Source organism: Pezoporus occidentalis, unplaced genomic scaffold, assembly GCF_034315485.1.
Source record: "Pezoporus occidentalis ecotype Australia unplaced genomic scaffold, CSIRO_AGI_Poc_V1 ctg225, whole genome shotgun sequence".
Taxonomy (NCBI): Eukaryota; Metazoa; Chordata; class Aves; order Psittaciformes; family Psittacidae; genus Pezoporus; species Pezoporus occidentalis.
Window position 1 is genome coordinate 168,589 of NW_026914128.1, and position 23,504 is coordinate 192,092.

General features: G+C 45.7%; 1 long non-coding RNA gene across 1 annotated transcript; it reads left to right on the top strand.

The window, feature by feature from the left end:
• Positions 1-9,698: 9,698 nt before the first annotated feature.
• LOC134164789 (uncharacterized) lies at positions 9,699-22,336 on the top strand. Its single transcript, XR_009965265.1, has 2 exons — positions 9,699-9,731; positions 21,996-22,336. It is a non-coding gene; the product is annotated as an uncharacterized LOC134164789 (long non-coding RNA).
• Positions 22,337-23,504: the final 1,168 nt, after the last annotated feature.

A 23,504-nucleotide genomic window follows, 5' to 3' on the forward strand; every position in this document is an offset into this window, starting at 1 on the left:
TGAATCCGGTTCATATCCCTGCTGCTATAGCGCAGTCCCTCAGTAACGGTGCTAGCCTCCTGTAGGGTAGCCTTTTCTGTGTTTCAAAGGCCTGGTGGTAACTCACTGCTTCATCAGATGATTTAGCCCTCTGCTGCTCCACCTGCAAGAAGCACCACATTGCCTCTGTTGAAGGCAGCATTTGACCCTTCTTTCCTAGGTCCTAAAATCCGTGATTACTGCTAATACAGTGTGCATACCCTCTGGTTTCAGTAAGGACAATGATCGGGAACAGCAAAGAATCCATCAGGTGTTTGTTGACTTGAGGTGTTTGTTTCCAAGAGGAGACTGGTTTGCACACAGAAAGGCTCCTGAGGAAAGGACACAACCGTCAATCAGCAGCCAGCACATTTGCATCAAAAGGGGACTTCAGGCAGATCTGAAGTGCGTTCTCTTTCTGACATGCAGGCACATTAAGTCATATCAAAGACGGGTTATATGCTTTGAATTGTTAGTAACCCCAAAGTGCTTTAAGTATCTGCCAGCCAGCATACGGGTTTGCATGTTTTCAGTAATGCACGTTAGTTCTGACCCTCCTCCAACTGAAATCAATGGGCATTTGGCCAGCTACATCAAAGGCAACAACACTGGGACATGTAAGTTTGATGCAGATGATTGATTATTGAAAAGTGTGTATGTGTGTGCATGAAACAAAACAGAACCAGGAATGTAACCCCTATTAGATCAGAAGATGTGTTTGGATGCAGATTTTTTTCCCAGTTCTGCTCCAATGGGTCTTGTTCCAGGGCAGATTTTAAGCTACACAAAGAGCTGCACTTCTCCACTTCCCACTTTTCAAGACGGTGTAAGCTTCGGGAGAATCAGATTGATCTGTGAGATTACTGGCGCTGTGGAAACTGAAAGCATATCAGGATGATTGGGACTGTTCCCGTGATTACTGAAACATCAGACTTTCCCCTTGATTTGGCCTCAAATGTAAACTTTGATCCTGAGCCTAAAATAGATCCTGTTCTAATGCAGTTATCTCTACCCTGAACCACAACCGGCGTACTGAAACATGTGCTCTGGGATCTGCAGCGAGCCCTCTGAGTCACACCATCAGCTCAGCAAGGCTTTAGGGGTGACTTATCTAGGTACTGGGGAAGCCAGGCTGCCCCTTGTCTCCTTGTTTGTGACATCGAGCAAAAGACCCTGGGTGAAATGACCGTGAGCAGAGTGAGGCTTAGTCCCTGCTGGGTTCACATCCTCTTTGGGTGGTGAGTGTCTATATGCAACTGAGAACAAGAGCTGAATTCCTGTTCAGAGGTTTTCCTCTTTGCCAGACAGATGCCTGGCTCCGTGCGAGAGATGCGATCACCTTTTGTTTCCCCCTCTCTGCCTTCCTACAGAAACTCCAGTCACAAAAGATGCCGGTTTTGTCTGAAATGGTTTTGAGGGTAACGCTGTGGATTTATGCAGATTGCTTTATGTGACTGTTGGCAGTGTCGACAGCAAAAGATGGCCTTTCTGTGTGTGTTTCTGTTGCAGTGTTTAGAAACCTGGACTTGCATCTGCAGCTGCAGAATGCACAAACAGATCTGGAGGTGTTTGATTTACTTTCCCAGTCTTGACTTCTAATATGCTCTTTGTCGCTACCTGCATCCCTTAAACCGCCATAGACAGCCCCCAACCCACACCCTCATAAAAAACAAACCCCAGAGCCTGCATTGCACTAAAACCCTTTAAAATAAATAGCAAATAATTCTTCCCCCACCCCCCCCCCTCACCAAAGCACTCGCATTTGTTCCTTCAAAATTAGGACTCAGCAAATAGTTGGAATACATCTGTACTCGGAGGAATCCACATCAGATCATAAATTTGTTCATGTTAAACGCAAACATATGAACGCACTCTTATATCCAGGGACTGTGGAAGGCTTTAGAATTTGCACACTTTACTCCGTGTAATGCCAGGGCAATGTTTCATTCATCTATGTAAATAGAAAGCAGGCTTGTTGCATTAAAGGCATAAGTATCCTTATACTCTGCATAAACATCACAGGATTCGGTTTCGAGAAGGAATCGCGTAATTTGTCGTATCTTTGATTGTGATTGACTTCAGCGATGGGCACGCACAAACATGTGATTTTCCACTCAGCGTATCGGCGCGTCTCTTGCTGTGCCTTTGCTGCTAGAATAACAGGAAGAAAGATTGACCTCAGATATGCAAATACACTTAATTGACTAAAATGAGACAAATTGCCCCGTGGTTGGAGCGATTCCAACCTGGAACAACTCGCAACTGCCCGCGGCTCACGTTGCTGCCCCAGTTACACCAGCAAAGTGAAGCGCTGCAGCATGGTCTAAGGAACCCCAATTCCACCCTGTCAGTGTACTTTAGACACATGAAATTACCCAAGCCTTGCTGTCCCTCCCCAGGGCCCCAGTTAACCTGCTGAAATCAGAAAGCACCCCACCAAAAACCAAGCTTTCATTAAAAAATATGGGGAAAAAAAAATCATAACAACCTCCCCCCTTCGAGTGTATAACCCTCATCGTTGCAAGGAAGAGGGTAAATGTGAAAACAGTTGACACGCTGGGCCCCAGCATCGAGTCTCTGCTAAGGTCATTAAGCACGTGTTTGTACGTGTTCAGTGTTGGCTGTGCTAAGGAGACCCGGGGCTCTTGCCTTGTGTGGAGTGGCAGTGCTGGTGGCAGGGGAGGTGCCCTCGGAAGACCTCTCTTCCACTGTCTGGGGCTGCAGGAGGAGATCAAGAAGTCACTTGTAGAGCTTCAGGCTTTCTACACTGAGGCTATTTATGTTAGATCATTAAAAAGGAAACCAGGGAATGGTTCAGTATGGTCCATAGTGTTAAAGAAACGTGTCTAAAATCTCGCTTCCTACTGATGAGGGACAGAAATACAGAGGGGGGGAAAGATCTGCTTTAACAAGTATTTTTCATGGAATGTCATTTATAACTTTCCCACCCCTGAAGCTTCAGTCTTCCTCCCTTCCCTGGAAAAACTGGAGAAAAACCTGTGGAGTCTAAAGAAGCCTAATTGTATGTGTATGCCAGATGCAAGTTTTGCTGAGCGTTTGCCCTTGTGAATTGTCTCTTTTGGGGCTATTATTTATCAGCTTTTGCAAAACAGATAAAGAAGATTTCCTGCTTCAAAAAATGTACAGCTTAGTGCCTAATACTAAAAAAGCTTACTTATTAGGGGACTTCCAGTGAAGGCAGAGGAATTCCTTGGACGAGAAAGCGTTTGCAGGATCAGCTACGAGGAAGAGAAAGCAGTGTACAACAGATGACCAGTACTGGGGTAAAGCAGCAAAACGGAAAGACGAGGGATGGGAATGTAAGGTTGTGTGACATAATGGGAGATAATGAAAATATCTACACACACACACACACACACACACACACACACACATCCCCCCTTTGGAAACCAAATTGTCTTCTTTAAGTCACCAATGTATCTACATATGGTGGAGAATTAGCTACTGGTTTTATCAACCAGCCTTGCTAAAATGATGGTGGAGAAATCGCTACAGGTAAAAGATAAACCCTAATCTGATGAAGTCAGGGGTTTGCTTTCTCCTGAGCCACGCAGCTCCGACATCTCCAGTGCAGGTTTCTCTTTGTTTCAGGTGAAAATTAGTGGCTGGATCTGCAAATGGATTTCTCTGAAATGGTAAATCAAAAGGGAAGTGGTGCATGTCACCCTTACAGTGAGGGGGCACCTCTCCTAGCGATGGAGAGCTGTGCAGGCAGTGCAAGGAGGAGCGGGCTGCCTTCTCTTTAGGACTCAGCGTTGTAGATGTAGAACACCAAGACTGGTTTTGATCACGTAGCAGTCAGGTAGGGCCGATTTCATTACTTTTCACTATCAATCAGAGATATTAATTTCATCTCTTCAGATTTACTTAGGAATGTATGGTCTGTGCTCAGGATTGCTTCAAGACTTTCTTAGGTGACCTGGATTTGCTTGGCCAGGCTGGATGGTGCTCTGGCTCTCTGGACTGAAGCTGTTTCATCATGAAACAAAATGACCCAAACTAAAACCTTGAAGGAGACCTTTTTGAGACTTGAAATGCTGAGCTTCCTCCTTGCCATCGCCGCCCTTAAAGCAGTAGGAGCCTGTTATTGTAGCTCTATGATCGACTGAGCCCACAGGACTGGTAAACCCTATAGGGAGAAATAGCTTGTGTATAGGTGGGAAAAAGGGCAGGTTTTTGAGTTCGTGAGCCCTTCTTCTTCAAGTGAGCAATGTAAGTGAAGCTTAGAACGATTATTCCTGAGCTGTATTTCACTTAACACTTTTTCTTTCTTTTTAAAACTCCAAGAAGGGATTTTGTGCTCAAAAACGTACCGTTTATTCAACAGTATCAGGCAACCTGTCAAAACCTTCTAGCCACCTTGCTTCCTCTTGGAAGGACAGTCATCATCCTAAAGCGTGACTTGGGCTAAAGCTGGTCATAATAATCACTGCACTGTTTATTCAGTGAACCTTTCTCCTTGGATCCTGAACAGTTTCCTTGTAATCGTGCCTTTGACATTTGTAATTCTCAGGTCTGTGAGCTTTGCAAGCATGCTTGGTCTGGGAGCTGCACACACACAGTTTGTACTTGCTACTCTGAATGTGCTGATCCGAGGTTTGTGATGGACCATAGCTCCGTTTTCTTTGTTTGGCTGGATGATTTATGTGCTTATAAGGTTTCTCCTCTTTCTGTGTATTCAATTTAATTCATTTATTAAGCCAGCTTCTGCTGCTGGCCCAGGATACATGTTCTACAGATCTTTACAGGTGAAATGCAATTACAATCCCCCACAAAGCTAAAGGGCATTTTTTTTCACAGTCTTTGGATACTGGGAAATAGATACCTGAATTCAAACAGGTTTAAATACACCTAGTTTTCTTTCTCCTGTCCGTGTCCTGTTTGCCATACTAATGCCGTATTAGAATACCCTCAAACCAACACCAGGTGCTGTTATCAGCGTGTTAAAATATTTTTGTTAAAATGCACATGAAATGGCTCATTTTAGCTGCTGAAGTAAAGGGCACTGATATTATTCTGGCGAGCTTAAATGCCTATGAATCTCTGCCCCGTCCCAAGTCACTGGTTTTCCATATTCGGTGCACTTCCCTGTGCAAGGCACCCAATATTTTTATCACCCTTCCTCTATCTAACCTGAAGCTTTCAAATTTCAGGGGCTGTGATGTTCTTGTGAAGCATTTGACAAGTAGGAGAACAACTCCCTGAAAGATGCGGCGGGTCAAGAGAAACCTCTGCACGACTGACTGCACTCACCTTGTTCGTTCCAGCTCTGTGGAGCCTTCCCAAGGAGCCCAGTTTATGTCTTACCCGCAAAGGGCCACGTGAGAACAGATCTGTGTTCAGCGCTTTCCGAGCCTTTCGTGGAGTGCAGCGGAGAGTGAGTACGGTGGTGCTGGCATTCCCAGGTTAGTTTCGGACCGGTCTGCTCAAAAGGCATGTGTATGTAAGTGTGTATTGTCTGTGTACACAAATACACGTATCGGCTCACGTGCATGCTCCTACTAGGGAAAGAAAGTCCAGGCAGTGAAATAATCACAAGAGAGAGATTTGTTCCTGTGCGTTACTAGGAATTGGAGTAAACATTATGCCTGTGGTCTCTGTCAGTTCTGTCCTGGATGGTTCCGTTAGCTAAAATATATCTGTTGTCAGCGCTATCATAAGATAAAATCTATGGTTTTAACTTAAAATGGGATGGGATATTGCCTGGAATGTTTTCTCATATAGACAGCGTTAGCTGAGTCCTTCCTTGGCAAGAAGTTCAGTCTGAAGACAGTTCTCAAATGGTTTCAGCAGCTTAGTTTGCAATGCATCTGGAAGGAGAGCTTCATTGTCCTTGTGGGGAATTCCCTCTCCCCGATCCTTCAAACTCATGCTGGACCATGAAGTCTCTTTCAGCTACTATGAGCAGTTCAGGGACTCAGTTACAGAATTACCTGGTTACTACAGGCGTTAGTGCACTAATCTGTGCCTAGAGGAGCCACGTGCACCGTGTCACCCACATGGCCTTTGCTGATGGCTGAAGTGTGGGATGCTGTGGGTGCAGAGCTCCCCGAGCCCTTGCGTCCATGAGCTGCGGCGGGTGAAGCCACCGCTGTGAGCCACGGCCCTGCGGCATATGGGGATAGATGAAACCTTCCGCGACCTATAAAGTGCACCTAAAAATAGACCACACAGAAGAGCTATGGCACAAATTTCAGAGGCTTTACCGGGGTTTTGCCTATTTTCTGAGAGACCAGCGCTCGTAAAGCAGTGTTGAGAGGGCATTATACCGAGGAAGCAAGCAGTAAATTTGTAGGTTTACCTCTAACAGCTGGTCTGGGAGGGACCAGCCATTAGGACAGAGAAGGAGGAATGTGGGCTGGGGGAGTGAAAGGGAGATTGTAATAATACTCGTAATTAAAATGCTGCATTCTAGCTGGTGGGGAAAGCAGTGTTGCGGATTTCTGGAAGAAATCTGATTCCAAGAAGTGCAAGAGGCCACGAGTGAAAATTCCTTCATAAGCAGGAAGTGAGAGAGGGAACTAGAAGGAAATATTCTGTTTATTTTGGCCATCATTCTAAAAAACCTGGGGTAAAAGCAAAGAGAAATGGGAGAAAGAATATTGATAAACGATGTGTGAAAAGCACCGAGAATTTCTGGAACCTGAAAAGCCTAATTATGAATACGGGTAATTTATCCATGTGCTCTCCCAGACTGATCAATATTTTGCACGTTATTAGGCCTGGAAACTTGCGCGCTCTCTTTCAAACATACGGTAGTTTGCTGATTAATTGAGTGGCTTTTTCAGTAGTATGACCAGCTGCTATAAATGTTTTAGTAATTTTTTTGGCTTTAGAACTAAACTAAACAGGCCGTTTTCTTTTCTCTTTGTCCTTTTGGCTGGGCTGCATAGGAAAGCACATAGCCAATAAACCTGGATCTTGTTTCATATCCTGAATTTTCTTTTGAACGCATAATAACCCTAAACGTGTTGCTGTCTTTCTAAGCAGCTTCTCCCAAGATGCAGGAAATCGGTGTTTTGCTGTGTTTAGAAGTTCCTCTCATGTCATATTTTGCTTTATCCGTTACCCTCCTACAGGGTAACTCTTCATCAGGGTCTGTAGTAGTATGACAAGGGGTGATGGGTTCAAACCGTGAAGCACTGGGGATGCTCACCGGTTACAAGCCCAAGCCCTCCAAGGACCGTTCCCATTTAACACCGCTGTCTTTCGAGCTCTGTGCTGTATAGAAACGAGGGGCATTACAAGTGCATATTGCAGGTTATTGTTGAGAAGGTGAATGGAGAGATACTCAGGAGTCGGGAAGGCTGTGGGGCAAGGGGCACGCAGAATACTGCATCTTCTAAGGAGCTTGAGAATGGCTTGCAGCCATGGGAAAAGTGTTTGTCAAAAGCATCCCCAACTGTGGGATGGCATAATTCAAGTGTCAGACCTCGCCTTTCGCTCGGGTTTGGAAAGCTGAAGCCCATCCACATTTGTGCTTGATTCTTGCTGAGCCTGAAGATGTTGCTGGGCTGAAGAATGTTGTTGTGTAGTTTCCATTGTCAGCTGTCACACTGCATATGTTTTGGGGCTGATCTGAAGTTTTGTTTGACATCATGACTTTTATACGAATCAAACCCCCCAAATCCCTCAGATGAAATCCATATGGCTTTGTTCACAGGCTGAAATAAAATCTTGCTCACAGCCTTTACTGCAACTGAGGGATATTTGGTGGGAGTCGGGTTTTGCTTAATAAAAGCATAACGTTCAGATGCTGGAAATGTGGATATTATTAAGTACCTGCTCTGTGAGAATAACTCAAATGCTGTTTTATTCCCTGCCCCTTTTGTTAGTTCATATGCACAAGAGTCAGATCTGAGGCTGATGTGAAGAGCGATCTCCGCAGCCTGGCATGGACCCAGCTTCACTTGATCTCTGTTTTAGGCATTATTGGGTTTTTGTCTGCATTTTGGCTCCTTGCAGCTCGGTGCTGAACATTTGGCATAATGTGTGGTAAGGGTTATTACGATACACAGAGGTGAGGTAATTCACATCGTTTCTGCAGTGTAGGCAACTTTGCTTGGCTGCTAGAGCAGTTAAAGCAGGAAGCTTCCCGGTGTGCCGAGATGCTGATTACTAAGGGTCAGGCCTGCGCTCACCGTGACATCATAAAACACAAGCAGGGGCTGATTAAGTTAAGAACTGCCATGTCACTGGTTTTGTCAGGAGGAAAACAGAGGACAGAGAAGGTGAGGGGGGGCGAGACGGCTTTCACAGCACGAGGGCTGTGTTGGAGAAGGGAGCATGGACAGGTCCTTTGCCAACGGTACAAGAAGTCCTTGAGTTACTCATGGGTACAGAGTGGTTCTTCCCTCCTTTCGCCCAGTCATTTCTGAAATGAAGAAAACCTTCATTGCAGGTCTGGTGTAAGAGGGATATTCAGGCCCCTTTAGCTGTTCCTTCTGTGGAAAACAGTGTGATATTTGTCTGCACACTGGAAGCACTGCAGTCCCTTCTTTTGGTACGGCACTGAGTGAGAAATCCTTGCCAGGATGCCTTCCAGAGCCAGCCGTGGGCGAGCGATGTTTCCACTGTCCCACCGTGGGCGTTCCGTGCCACCTCCTCCCATTCATTGTCCAGGATGTGGTCTGTGGATTGGAGCAAGCATTCCCAGACTGCTGGAATAAATACGCTGAACCCTGGTTCACCAAGGTGTGCCAAACTGGCATATAGGTGGTGTTAACTAGATCAGCTCTGTGCTAACTTCCCATAGAAATAAATTCCTCCCTCTCCTCCCAAAAATCGTGTTTGGTTCCTGAAGATCCTCTCACAAGACACATAAAAACTACTTTGTCAAGGAAATCCATATGACCTATGCACCGTAAAAGCACTAGAAACTCCCCTTCTTCATGAGACTGTAGCATGAGCAAGGGAGTATGTTTATACATGGACAAGGCAAGTCTCCACACTGATAGGGTAACATCTCAGCCTTTCCATACAGCCAGTTGTAACAACATGTGCTTGGTATAGCCAACATCCCACTTGAAGATTGTTTTCCTGACTTGAAGCACTGTATTTCAGCTTGATCTCTTTAGTGTATCACATGGACAGTGGATCTCTGGTTCTTATGCCAAAGAGTACGCAGTGTTTGGTTTGATACCCTGTTGCCTAAGATACTTCCCTAGTTTTACTGCTTCCTTTATGTGGCTGTGTCAGCCAGGTTTCAGATGGGAAGTAGGACTTGCAGCAGGCAGGTGGTAGTGTTATGAAGGGTGGGTTAGACACAGGCAGCCTCACTGATTTCCTTGAAGACCTCCCCAGTTTGGGGCTATAAATGCAGAGAAGGGTACTCCAGCTTCCTGCTCTCGATCAGGAGACTCCAGAGCCCCTCATTTCCACAGCAATCTGCAAGCAGCCTCTGCTGAAGGTCTTGCTGGGGTTACGCCCCTGAGACCCCACAGGCATTAGAAGGGAGGAAATAAACACCAACTGATTGCAGGTGTGGACAAAGCTCCGGGTTGTTCAAGGACATGGGAGTTCTCTGGGGCACTTTGGAGGCAGCAGCCCTGCAGGTCCTGAGTACTTAATTAAGTCATTCATTAGCTTCCAGTGGGGTTTTTTTACAAGCTATATAGGTCCCACCATGCCTTTCACCCTCTTTTCTTGCTTCTCTCTCTCCCAAGACTTGGATGAGCTTCCTGCATCTATGGGTGAGTAGCTCTGAAAGATGGGTCAAGACCCATTGGGGATTTTACAGAACCTCGGGAGAAGTGCAGAGGAAAACCAGTGTTGGCAGTATCAGGAGTAAGCGATGTCCTCCGGAAGGCTTTGGTTATCTGTTAAGAATCAAGCAGTTTTACTGTGTATTTGTTTAAGACTTGAGTGGCAGCTGTGTAGCCTGGTACTTTCAGTAAGTAGCTCTGCTGAAATGAATGTGTTCATGAAATCTGGTAGCAAAGATCTTCCAAAGAACAAGTTTTAACTGGGTTTAACTGGGAGGAGAGTGTTGAGGAGCTGAGTGAAAAAATAATTCCCCTTAAAATGGACTTATAAACCACTCTTGAATTCACCTGCCTACGTTGAAGTTAAGATCCTGCTTCAAGGTGATAAGGGCTTGTACCAAACATATCTCTTATCCATAGAATGCTGCCATATCTAGGTAAAGGCAGTGGGCATAACAACTTGTTGTTCCTTTTGAACAAATAGCCTAGGTACTCTATAAATAAGTAGAAGCATTTTGATGGTAAGAGTGCACTGTTACCTTTGAATGCTGTTACCCATGGGGATGCTGGGGAATAGTTTCCATTCTGTGTTGTGTGCAGCAAAGAGACTGTTAGGGAGGCACTAGAATCTGTTGTTCCCTTCTGTTACGTGTGATGATGACATGAGTGAGGCAAGGAAACAAACGCCTGGGGTGTGCGTTTCCCTTTGGCTGCACTCCTTAGGTGTAGGAGAGATGGCTCTGTCCAGAATCCATTCTGTCAGCCTGTCACATTGCCATTTGCACTCAGGTCTTACAGTCAGGCAACAACAGAATAGTTAGTGTTGGAAAGGGCCTTAAGATCGTTCAGTTCCAACCCACTGCCACAGGCAGGGATGCCTCATGCTAGACCATGCTGCCCAAGGCTTTGTGCAGCCTGGCCTTGAACACTGCCAGGGATGGGGCAGCCACAGCTTCTCTGGGCACCCTGTGCCAGTGCCTCAGCACCCTCACAGGGAAGAGCTTCTGCCTTAGATCTGACCTGAACTTGCCCTGTTTCAGTCTGAACCCATCACCCCTTGTCCTATGGCTGCAGTCCCTGATGAAGAGTCCCTCTCCAGCATCCTCGTAGCGCCCTTCAGACACTGGAAGGTTGCTTAGCTCCTTTGCTCTGTTTAAATATGGTTGTAAAAAGAAAAAAATAGCTTGTTCTATTTGTAGCAGGAAAGAAGGGGAGAACAATGACCTTTTCTTATACATTCTGAAAACTCTGTGCACTGCTCAGGGCAGTTCCCACCTCTGCATCAAGGGGAAGCTCTGGCTTGAGGAAGGAGTAGGTAATTGAAGTCAGTGGGAACCCCAGATGCTATGCCTTGCAAATCAGAACCTAGCTGTCCCTAGTGTTCTCTCTTTTTGATTTGAGAAATATTTAGGCCTTGTCAGATTTGTTTCATTAAAAACAGGGAAAAAAAAACACCAAATCCCAAACTGCATAATTCAAACATTCCTCCTTGTTGCAATCCCGTGTTTTTATGGGGAGCACATGGGAAGTTCTGTGTTTCTGCAGCAGGTGGGTTATTGTTGTTATTGTGGTTATTGTTGTCCCAGAAATGAAAGGCTGCTTTAGCAGGATACCCTGCTCAAGACAGCACTTGCTTTTACCCTCATTCAGGGTTGGAGGACCAAGAGGTAAACTGTGAGCCATCAGCAGCCAGAGGGTTGTGGCTGGTTTCGGCTGCAGCCCTCCCCTTGCTCCTTCCCCAGGGCTGCTGTAGGCTAGCAACAGAGCCAAGGTAGGTAAAATCCTGCTGATAGCGTGGTAGAGGCTAAAATCATCCCCCTCTCCTTTTATTGAAGGAGTACAGATGCACAGGGACTGGTCCTTGCTTGAGCAAATATTGCCATGTTGAGTGATAAGGCAAGGTTCTTGCTTATCAGACTATTAAAGAATTTCATGTCTTCAAACAGAATACACCCTTGGAATCTGTGTTTGGGCCAGACAGAGAAAGGCTTGCGTAAAAATCTCGTTCCTCTGTGTTTCTGTGCATTTTCTGTTGGCAAGCATGTATTTAGTGGAGAATATATAAGGGGCCTCCCTGGGCCAAGAAAAAGAAATTCTGTCTTAATTAACATTAGTCGCTCAAAAAAGAATGGTGAAGGACAAAAGTTACTCGATTTTAGCAGTCCCTGGGACAGCCTGTGTATAAATCACTGTATTTTTCTTAAATTCACGGCCTTTGTTTCAGGGCTTAGCTGTAGAGTAGTGCAGCCAGAGAAGTGCTCCCTGGATATCAATGAGATGAGGAATTTTCTGTCACAGAATCAAGCAGGTTGGAAAAGACCTTTACGATCATTAAGTCCAACCATTCCCCAGCACTGCCAAGGCCACCAGTAACCCAGGGCACCGAGGGCCTCATCTGCATGGTGTGTGAACACCTGCAGGGACGGTGACTGCAGCCCTGCCTTGGGCAGCCTGTTCCAATTGCCTTGTTGAACCTCATCCCGTTGGCCACAGCCCATAGATCCATCCTGCCCAGATCCCTCTGCAGAGCTTCCCTATCCTCCAGCCCATCAACGCTCCCACCCAGCTTGCGGCTGGCTGCAGATTTACTGAGGGTGCCCTCAATCCCCTCATCCAGATCACCGATGAAGATATTAAGCAGCACTGCCCCTAATTGCAAGCCCCGAGTGACGCCGCTGGTGGCTGGTTGCCAACTAGGTGTGACACCATTCACCACCACAGTTTGGGCTCTGCCATTGAGCCGCTTCCAATCCTGCCTGTCAGATGTGAAAATCTTCTAAAGGACTTGTGTTAGTCCCTGCTGTCCCCCCTTTTGACTGTAACTAGTCTAAATCTTGGGCTCCTAAGCTTTGCGCTTGCAGTGACATTCATTTGCAGTATCACACTGAAAGGTAGAGAAAGAATTGCAGAAGGCCAAAAACTGGCAAACTCACTGACCAGATGGTGACTCGAGTCGGTGGTGACCCTTGGTTGTCTGAAAGCAGAAGCTCAGAAATACAAGAGGACTTTTTCAGTCTTGATCAGTGGTGTGTGCAAACCCTGTTTATTTAAATAGCAGCCAATAGTTTAGTGTTCATCATTCAAAGGGAGCTTCTTGTACCTCCCCCCCCCCGGTTCATGCTTGCTTTCTGACCCTACTGCTCAAATAAACTGCAGGGTTTGTTGCTCTTTGCATCCCAGCAGTTGACGTTCTAATGCCAATCTTACTGACCTCAGATCAGATAAATACTCTCCTGGGAAGTTTTAAGCTATTTGCTGACACGCAGTTGGATTGAGAAGGGCACAATTTTGCGCAAAAGTAGAGATGTTCCTATCCGTGGAAGATCTTTGACCCTTGGTCTTTGCCCTGCAAGGTTGAAGGAGCCTTTTTGCAGGGTGTATATAAATGGTTTAGCAGCTTTCTTCTCATGAAGAAGCCTAAAAGAACCTCCTTCGGCATTGTGCTCATAGAAAACACTATGAAACATAGAAAATTGGACCTCTTGCTTCCAATTCTCACAGCGCATTAAAACTGTAGAGGCAGGGACTGTGGAGCTGAGAGAACTTCACGCATTTCAGAAAGCATCTAGGTGTGGTTGGGAGTGAGCAGTGCTGCACCAAGGAAAAGCTGCTTTTCTTGTCCAAAAAGAGTTCTTGGGTGGACTGGGCGGAGAGCATCTCTGGAGTTGAAATTCATGTGCTTCAGTATAATTCTTCTTTCTGCCTCCTTCCACTCTTACTTCAGGGCTTTCTTGGAGAGCCTTTCTACTGATCTGAATTAAAGCAGTATTATTTTATACTCACAGGGATACTTGCCTGTTTTACGTCTCTGGCTGAACGTTAGAAAGCTGCATTTCTGCTTTTTCTTCTCTCTTGCTGTATATATGTGAGTGCCAGATTTATTAGTTCTAGTTCTCCCAATGCTGGAAAATGAATTTGCTTCAAATTATAGCTGTTTGAGTGAGACCAGTGCACAAATGAAACCCATTACTGTACACCTACAATAGGGCCAAACCTCTGATCTCAGTTTCACTTTTGTAAATGAAGAGTCGACTCTAATAACTTCAGTCGAATCACTCTGGATTTACACCAGAGGAGCAGAAATCAGAATCTGGATGTCCATGTTTAGTCTGGGAAGCATTTTCAGATTCTTGTGGATGAAAGATACTAAAAGTGTATGTTGTTATTATGTTATTCCTTTCCCATATCCCACTTCACATCATAGGACTGACCATATATCCTAGGATGGTTCAACCCACACTTGTCCTAAATGTTACCCCTTTAATTTGATGATTATAGCTTTTTCATGTCATAACTCTGCAGTTAAGGTTAAGCAATCATTTTGATTTGAAGCCATTCTCTTCAGTAGCGTCCTGGGAAACGCGAATGAAACCTATTCCACTGGTTTTTTGGATATGGGAAGCTAATCGTTCTCCCATTTTTAATTTATCCAGCCTTTTCTTGCCAGCAGTTTACTTGAAAGCTGCTTAATGCACAGTCTGCAAACTTGGCGTGGACATCTGAGGGATAATTTTGTATACGTTAAACCTTTGTTAATAACCGTCCCAAGCGAACTGCAAGAGGAGAAACTGCTGGTTTAATGTATATTAAATATAACAAACAACTAGTGGAGCAGAAGATCTTTGGAAAGATAAAAAGCGAGGCTGAACTCATAGTACTTACTATTGTGCAATCACACGAAGCTATCTCCTCGGAGAATTTTGGATGCTGAACACACAGCAACTGTCCTCAGGCTTGCCGCTTCTTTGTCTTGATCTGGCGAGTCATAAATGCATGTCTGAGAGCTCAAGCTTAAGAGTTTAATGACAATCTGACTCTTAAAGGTGGAATGGATGAAGAGGGGAATGTGGATGCAGGGAGCTATGGTTCTGGAGCAGACGCACCTGAGGCCAAGCCTAACCCCGTGGAGCCCTGTAGCTCTATGGGGAGCTGGAGCATGCGGTACATGGGGCCTCTGCCCCAGCTCCCACTGAAATCAGTGGGGAATGGCCTGTCAGTTTAGATTGAATTCCTCTCAAGCCAAGCTCAGGGAAGTTTTAAAGTGTGTTTGCAAGCAAAGGCTTTGGTCTTTTTTTGACCGGAACTTGTGCACATCAGATTTTGTCCCAGTGGTTTCGTTTTCAGCTTCTAGGAAGAGGTTGGCTAGACCAAACCTTCTCACGTGGCTCAGCTGATCTTAAAGCGAGGATCAGAATGAGCCTTCGTAGCCCCTTTTGGGCTTTGGGTGGGTTTAGATGACCTTCTGCTTTTTGAGTTAATAGTTTAGGCAAGAAAAGTGGAAAACACAAACCAAGACTGCAGCTATTCCAATACGTAGTTAAATTTTCTGGAATGATGACAAACTTTATTCCTGGCTGGAATTACTGATCTCAAACGAAGACAAGCCAATAATAATAGCACTAATCACATTTCCAGCAGTAAGGTTGTTTAATGTCTTCTGCCAATACAATTGCCGCAAAAAGATTGTCCCTCAATCTTCTACAGGACCTTTCCTCTTGAAGTGTTTCACAAAAGAGGCTGGTGATGCTGAGCTCCTGTTAGATGAGAAATAATGTTACGGTGTGGTGGAAAGGTTATCCAGCAAACTAATGGCAGGGACGGGACTAGGGCTGACTCTTCACGTGGTGAGTTAGCTGTTACATCAGTGCCTCGCTGGTGCTGCTTATTGTCAGAGTATGGCCTGTTCCTATGCGGTCCTCTTTAGGCTCTACCTAAAGAGGAAAGGAGCCATCTAAGCTCCTCTTGTGGTTCAAGCCTCCTCTTGGAAGGAAAGCTCATGTTCTCAAGTTAAAATTCTGCTCAGAGAAAACCAAGATTAAATGTCAAATGTGATTGGGGCGAGGAGGAAAGTGCCCAATACAAAGAGTGTTTCAAGTGGGCAGCAGTTTGCATAAGACCCCATAAATAACAGGAAACAAACCCTAAAATCAAGTTTTGGGGTATCTAAGCCATAATGGGTATCACTGAAGGCATCAGAACTTGATGTCCTGCACAACAGCAGTCACAGTTTGGTTTGATGAGGCACTCAAGCATTGAAGCCAGATGGCAACACAGGCAGTCATGCTCGTTGAAGATCAAGTGCAACTTCTTCTCTTGGAGATGTGACAAGAACCCAGTCCCAAAATAGAGATTATGTTGGGTTTAAGAGCTGATCTCGGTCTGTGAGTAGAGGATCACATATAAGGAGGAGTATGTTATCTTGAGACCCCTTAAATAAGCAGCAGCCAATCAAAACCTCCCTTTACTATTACCCTGCTTAAAAATTGGTCATTTCTAATGCATTTGTGAAGTGTGTACGCCTTGCACATAGTCTTCATCTAAAAGTATTTGTGGTGGGAAACGTCCCTACTCACAAGTGGTGCAGAGCAGCTTTCCCACAGGTGTCACCTACAGAAAGCCGTCCCTGCTGCCACCTCTAACCAGTCTTGACAGCATTTAAATCCACACTTAAATCCGTCCTTTTACACTCTTCATGGAGGAAACAACAGGTCTAGCTGCATCAGCGGGTATTTTATGGCAAACCTTTTCCAGGCCTATCAGTTTCTTCCTGGCTTTTGCCCTGCGAAAGAGCTGTATTATATAAACAGGAAACATATAGGAACTTGTTAATTGCTGGTTTATTTTTCTTCTGCAGCAACATAGACTGCTTTCCTTATTGTCACAGGAGGGATCACATTACTGCGTGGAGTTTGGATGCTGGAGGGGAATGTTACAGCAGTAAACTGGTTCAGGTTGGAGGGAGAGGGGAAGGTGAGGCCTCTGCTTTACTGATAAAGCCCATCCGTTTGGAGGGGGTTTAAACTTGCTACTAATAAACCTTAGTGAAAAGGGAGTTTGGGAAACCCAGTGGAGTTTGGGAAAACTGATGTGCTGTCACAAGGTGCTGCTTACTGCTGCTGATGGCCAGCATAGCTATGAGGGCTAACAGAGCAGTATGTCTGTAGGCAGATGCCACCCCGGCATTACTTTCACTGAGACACAGATACTCTCCTGTGGCCTCGTGGCAATAACACTAATAGGCATAAAAAACATATCTAGAATAGACTGGAGTTGGCTCCTACTTGAAGAAAAGACAGAGGAACAGTGCTCACTGCTAATAAAGCAAACTGGAGGCAGCCCTGTGAGCCCTCTGAGAAATTCCTGCTCCCAGCTGAGGAAGCTCTCCATCCAACTAGGATGAGTCCCTGTATGTGATCTTCATCTAGTCACAGACTGAGATCAGCTTTTAAGCCCAGTGTCACCTGCATTTTGGGACTAGGTTCTTGGTACAGTGACCCTGACGTATTTGATTATTTCAAGATTCTCTGCACTTCCTTTCTTTGGTGCTGTTGTCTGAGAGGCTGTAGTTGGCTCTTAGTGGTGGATGTCGTCCCCTTTTGGCTTTGCTTTCACTAGTAAGCACTGTGAACCAGCTGGAAGAAATCCTTGATAAACATAATAACACTAATGTATTGACATGCAGTTTACTTCCTTGATTCATCACATGAGATCCTCCCAGAGTTTCGTGCTCAAGGGGGGTGATGCATGACTGAACTTAACGTGTGCCCCTCAATTCATATCTGAGAGAATGTATGACATTACTGCCTTGCTAAGAATAGTTTTCTTATCTGGCAAGAAGCAAAATGATCGTTGCTGGGATCTGTAGGAGACATCATAACTTAAATGGAAAATAGCCCCATATGTGGGGTGATGGAGTGCTTCTTGGAGCACACCCAGTCAGTCTCCCTGGGGAGGTCCTCCCTCTGAGTGGTTCTTAGAGGGAAATAGTGGTGTGAATGCTTTCCTGGGAGAGACAGCAAGGGTTTGCTGTCAGTGGTGTGCTGTCGGTGCCGGAAGCAGGATGTCATATGCTATTGCACTATGTTTAGTGTCATTTAGAAGGCCGGAGGAAATAGGGCTGTTTTAAAGCAGCGGCGTGTTACAGAAAACAGCCATTGAATCCAAGTGAAAAGGGGAGCTGATGAGGCAGAGTGATGATACAATGAAGAGTTCACCAGTAATCCTCAGGCAGTGATTTCTGCCCCCTTCTGAAATTCTGTCAGATTTTCGCTGTTAGAATAAAACACTTTGGACATGAAGGCTGAGACTCCACATAAACCCAAAATAAATCATGGGCTGTAATGAGGAGCTCGTCAAACTCCTTGAAAAGGAGCAAGCAAGTAGCAGGGAATGTTATAGTAACCTGGAACTTCTGGTTGGTTACAATTATTGATATAAAAACTTCCTTGGAGGTCTATGGCTCTCTTAGGACGGCCACCTCGTCTACTGAGTTGCGTGTTTCCCGGGCAACAAATGTATTTTGCTTCTGTGCTTCGAGTTTATTTAGGGAGAAATGAGCCTGTCAGGATGTAGGGGACCTAAAAAGGGGAAGGAAGAGGAATAGTTGCGACAGGGGAATATCAAACAACAAGCAGGGAAGAGAATGAGCTTTATTCTTGCTCAGAGCCGGGTCCTGCATACCTCAGTCCAAAGAGCAGCAGCAGTGAGGTTAGTGTGGAAACCTGTGCAAGGAAAGAGCAAAGCTGGCTCCAGCTCGGAGGCATTTATCTGAAAATGCCTTCGAAGTAGAAAATCTATCAGATTTCAGTTAAAATAACAATTCTTTGCAGGTCTGCCAAATGTCTGCAGGCTTCGGGTGATTTATGGTCGAATCAGTGCGTGGCGAACGCCGAGGTCTGCCTTCCCCCCTCGCCATGCCAAACAGAGGAACCTTCACGGGCCCTTGGCACTTGTCAGATTTAAATCCTTAGGGCAGTATTTCTCACCTCGAGTGCAAAATTCACCACTTCCCTGTGAAAATCAGTACGGCTGAGACCTGTGTGTGTGGAGCAGAGCTCACGGCGAGCGTTTAGGCAAGATTCATGATGTGGCTTTGGGGTTTGCGCTCGGTAGCGTCAGAAACTGGGAGGAAACTGTTAATTCTCCTCCACCCCCTTTCCCAATAAGCTTAAAATAGCTGTGTTAGAGCAGGGTCTGGGCCTGCCTAATCTCAGTGCTGGTCTTTAGAAATAATCTTTGTTCCCCCTCTCAGCTTCTTTGAAACGTAATGAATTGGAATTACATGTAAATGGCAGCAATATTTCAAAGGGAGGCTGAAGCACAATGTCTGCTCTCTAATTAGCTTTGCAGTGTGTGGCCTGTAAACTTGATGATAAATGAAGCAATTAGCCATCGGTGGCTTCAATTAGATGGCAGTAAAAACGGTAACAAAATCAAGTCACCACTGAGGAAGTTTGCTCTGAGGAGTGCTGCAGTGGGTTGGCTTCGAGCTTGACAATGACCTGGCGCTTGTTTGTTCATTGTTTCTCAGGGGCAGCACAACTGCCTGGTTAGTGAGGGTTTTCCAGGGTCCACATGAAACGGGAAGGGAAGGAGAGGCAGTGCTGCTCTCTCCAGGAGCACCTACACCACGCAGCTCACTGTGGGGTTAGCACTGCCTTCTCCTGCTCCTTTCTTTCTTTCGGAGGAGGGAATTGGTTTGTAGCAGACAGTTGCTTAAGCCTCAGATCCCAGAGGGCTTCTCGGATATTTATCAACAAAGCAAACTTCAGCAGAGCCCTCTCAGACCCTTTTCTGGAAGCAACAATCAGAGGTCAGGAGCTGGCTTGCTGGCGTTGTACCGGGAGGAGAATCATGGAATCAGCCGGGTTGGAAAAGCCCTTTAAGCTCATCCAGCCCAGCCGTTGCCCAGCACTGCCAAGGGCACCACTGACCCATGGCACTGAGGGCCTCGTCTCCACGCTGTGTGAACGCTTGAGAAGGAAAAGGCAGCCCTCTCCAGCCGTGCTCCGCCGTGGAGTGTGCAGCTCTGTGGGTTTCGTCACTTAAGTGGGGGGAAATGACAATGGTGCAGGACTTTTCCAGTGAAAGATTCCCACTTTGACCAGTGTTATATTCTAGGATACTTCGTCTGTATGAATGGGACAACTTAACTGCTACTGAAAGTACACAGTAGGGGAGAGGCCGATGGCAAAAACTCTTTTGTCTGTTATTCTGTATGCTTTTGTCTGTCCCCACCTGTAAAGCCGTGCCTGTCAGTGATAATAGTAACTGGTTTAGTGGGAGACATTGGGGCGGTCTCACTTTCCAGAAATGCTTTTCAAAGATGCCGAAGTGGAGAAGCACAAATAAGCTAAAAGCCAAGTGTGAAAACACAAGAGGCTTTCAAATCAGGGTTTATGTTTTCAATTAGGAGACTTTGTTATTGAAAACAAGAAGCCAATTTGTCAGAAGCAAAGGCTAATTTGTCTTCACCTCTGAAGGCTGGAGGGAAACAATGCGTCCTGCTCGCTCCAAACCCTCTAGCTGGGGAAAACAAAAGAGCCACTTGGTTCCAGTTCTCTCAACTCGCTCTCTGTAGGGACTGCAGTAAATGTTTTAGACCATGATGATGATTATTCCTTTCCAATGGTCATGGTATCCTAAAACGCATCCTGAATGAAACACAGCAAGCAGAGGAGGGGAAAAGAGCGTGTTGTAGCGTCACCACTGGTTACGTGATTCACGAGTAAACTAGGGAGTGCTGGTGTCTGGCCCTGCTGCCGGATTCTTTTCTGCAGGCGTTACACCCATCTGCTTCCAGGAAAGCTATTGTCTTTCGCCACGGGTTTAACCAGAGTGATACCGAGATGATTTGGCGAGTGTCATGGAAATGGCAAATCCAGTCTGAGAGCATAAAAACGCTGCTGGGGTGCATCGCAATTAACGCTGAATTTTCTGCGTGTTCTGGCACCTCTGGGCTGACCTCTCCAGTGGTTCTTTGCTCATGGTGCGTTCATTGCACGGCACCCTTAACGTTCTGCCTGAAGCAAAGCAGAGCCTCTTCCCTGCGCACCGGTGGTGCTGAGCGTCCCTGCCTGTGCCTTGAGGAGCCCTGTGTCTGGGCTCTGCCCAAAGCAGGCTGGAAGGGACCCCGCACCGTGCTCTGCAGGGACCAGCGTACTCTTTATCAGCAGACAAAGCAGACATGCTGGAAAGGTGGGACGTGTTTCTGTGCAAAGCGATGCCCACTTCCATATCTTCAGACTCTATTGAGCATCTTTACAAGCTCAGAAGGTTCCTCGGTGTCACTGGCTTTCCCTGGAGGAAGACCAACAAGCCTATGTGCTCAGAGAATTTCAAAGGGGTGAGTTTCCAACAGTGCGCTGCCTATTGAGTAAAAACAACCATCTGAAGAAGAGAATCTGGTATTTCAGGGCTGTTATTTCAGAGCAGTTGAGCTGTGCTGCTCAGAAAGGCTTTGGGGGGTTTCAAAGAGCCATCTACCATTTTGCTTCTCTTCAGGGAAGCGTGAACCGATGCAGTTAGCAGTGCTGGCTGACATCGGGATTCTTAACAGGAGGAATATGTTCTTGCAGGGCGGAGGGAAATAACTGAGGCTGCGTTGCATCCCCTGCTAGCTGCGGTTATTATCAGTATACATATATTACTAGCCAACTGCTGGGCTGGACGTTTAGCCCATAAACTAAAAATACTTTAATGTTTTGCTCCTCTGTGCAGAGATTTGCAATTGGAAAAAAAAAAGAAAAGGTTGTTATTTAAAAACAGGCTGCTAAAATGAGACACATAAAATATTGCAGTATTTTTATTATACATAAAGCGAAGTCTCTCCATTTGTTTTTTATTACTGAGTTACACACAACAAATGAATATGCTCTGAGCCAACTATTTCTACTGTTGCACATGTGCACTGTGTTCCTCTGCCTGCAGTGGGGTTTGACTAAGCCCTTCTACCCAGTTGAAAGAGGAGGCTGAATGATATTAGCTTAAGCAATGAGAGTCAACAGGAAATGGGGGATTTGGGATCTGAACAGTAAAGCGAGTCTTGGAGCATGTCACTTGCACAATGGCAGTTCTTGGCATCCAGTGGCTTTGTGCTAAAAATGAGAGTTTATTCCTCAAAGATCTCCAATTTGGGGAATGTGTGGTGGCTTGCAAGGGCTCAGGACCTCTTGCCTGAACGACACTGCTGGGGCTGGAGGGCAGATGAAGACTTTAATCGCTTCCAGTCATCTGGGAGCATTACTGTGAGCAGTGCCAGGATGTAACACATTCTGACTCACTGGTATGTTAAGACTGGTTGAATCATAGAGCTAAGAGTACAAAAAATGCGACTATGATCTTACTGTTTCACCTGCAGTGGTGACACAATGCCTTGCCTACCCACTCCGCAGCTCACTGTGGAGTAGTGACTGGATGCCAGCTGGAATTGCCTGGAAAAGTTAATCTAGGGGTGTTCTTGATTAGTTGCAGAGGGACAGTCACAACAAAATGAAGACCAAAGTCCACTCGTCTTGAAGTACCTTCTAGGGGACATGCAAGGGCTGGACCTCCTTTTGTTTGCTTCAAAACTAACGTGTCGTATCTCTGGCGAGACTCCTGATGTACATCAGTGAAAGCCAGCAAAGAATAAGGTCTGATAACTTCATGCAGAGATGAATAATGGCGCAGATCACCAATCACAAATCCTCCCATACTGGAGGAGAACAAAGCCTTTCATCGCAAAACTGTATCTGGATGCAAGCAGTGGAAGGGGGGTTTGTCACATCAGAGAGCCTTCAGAAACATATAAAGCAAACAGAATTATGATCAAAGCGAACTTTGGGAAGCTGGTTTTTAAAAGGGTCTGAGCATTGCCAGGAAAGATCCTTTTTTTTTTAGTTCCCTAATCCACTGGCTACAGTAACACCCTAAAAGTAGGAAGCAAGTCCGTGGCCCTTTCCATGTTAGTCCACGGTGCAGGATTAGGCTGCGTGCTACATAAACCATGTGTTGTCAAGCAACAGCCTGGCTCATCCTGCATGCTGATGTTAGAGTGGACTGATACCATTCCATGTGATCTCCACCTACAGCCCTGCCTTGAAGACCCGCAGTAGTTTCAGACTGGGTGTGAATCCTTCAGCCCCAGCTCACGCCAGGCTTAATTCTCAGTACATTCAGTGATTACCGTCTTCCTTTTAGCCATTGCTGTTACTACCCCATGAAAGCAACAGGAACAAAGGCTGAAAATGACTCTACATGCACACATGCCTGTGGTTTGCTATTCCCTGTTGATGCACGATGGGATGGTGAAGATTACTCCTTAGTTCCTTTCCATTATGGTATCTTTCAGAAGGAGCTGTAAATCTACTGTCACTCCAGAGGGATTAGTTATCATTGTGTCTGATTATGAGATTAAAGTACGGTTAAGAAGGTGTAAAATGGCAGGGGGTGTAAAGCCCATGACATGAGGAGAAACCTGTTTCCAGGATTAGACCATCACCCATCACAGGCTGTTCCCCCATGGATTCCCCTGCCTAAACAGCTTAGTCATTCCTTGGCTCCATTTACTGTCTGGACAGGTGAAAACTGTACTTAGTTACAGCCAAGGAATGTGGCAGCAAATGAATTAGTGCATGGAAAGTCAAAACTCTTCCCTGACAGAGTACAGGGATGGTGCTGGTGTGATGGGATGCTGTGGAGGAAGGTGTGAATATTAATATTCTCCAGGGCTAGAGCAAGTGTTATGAAGGGAGTCTGCTGAAGTCCTGATGGTCACTTATATGTACAGGGTTATTTAATACCGATTACTTTCCTAGGAGCACAGGGTTGCTCGAAAACCAGCTCCCCAGGCAGCAAAATGTGAAATGCTTGTTGATTTTTCAACTTACAAAGGCAGGGCAAGAGAAATCTGTATGTAAACCTAAATACTCCTTTAGCCATACGTAGGATTCTTTTCATGTCTGCTTACCTGCTTCTACAAGCATTGAAGCAGAAATATCT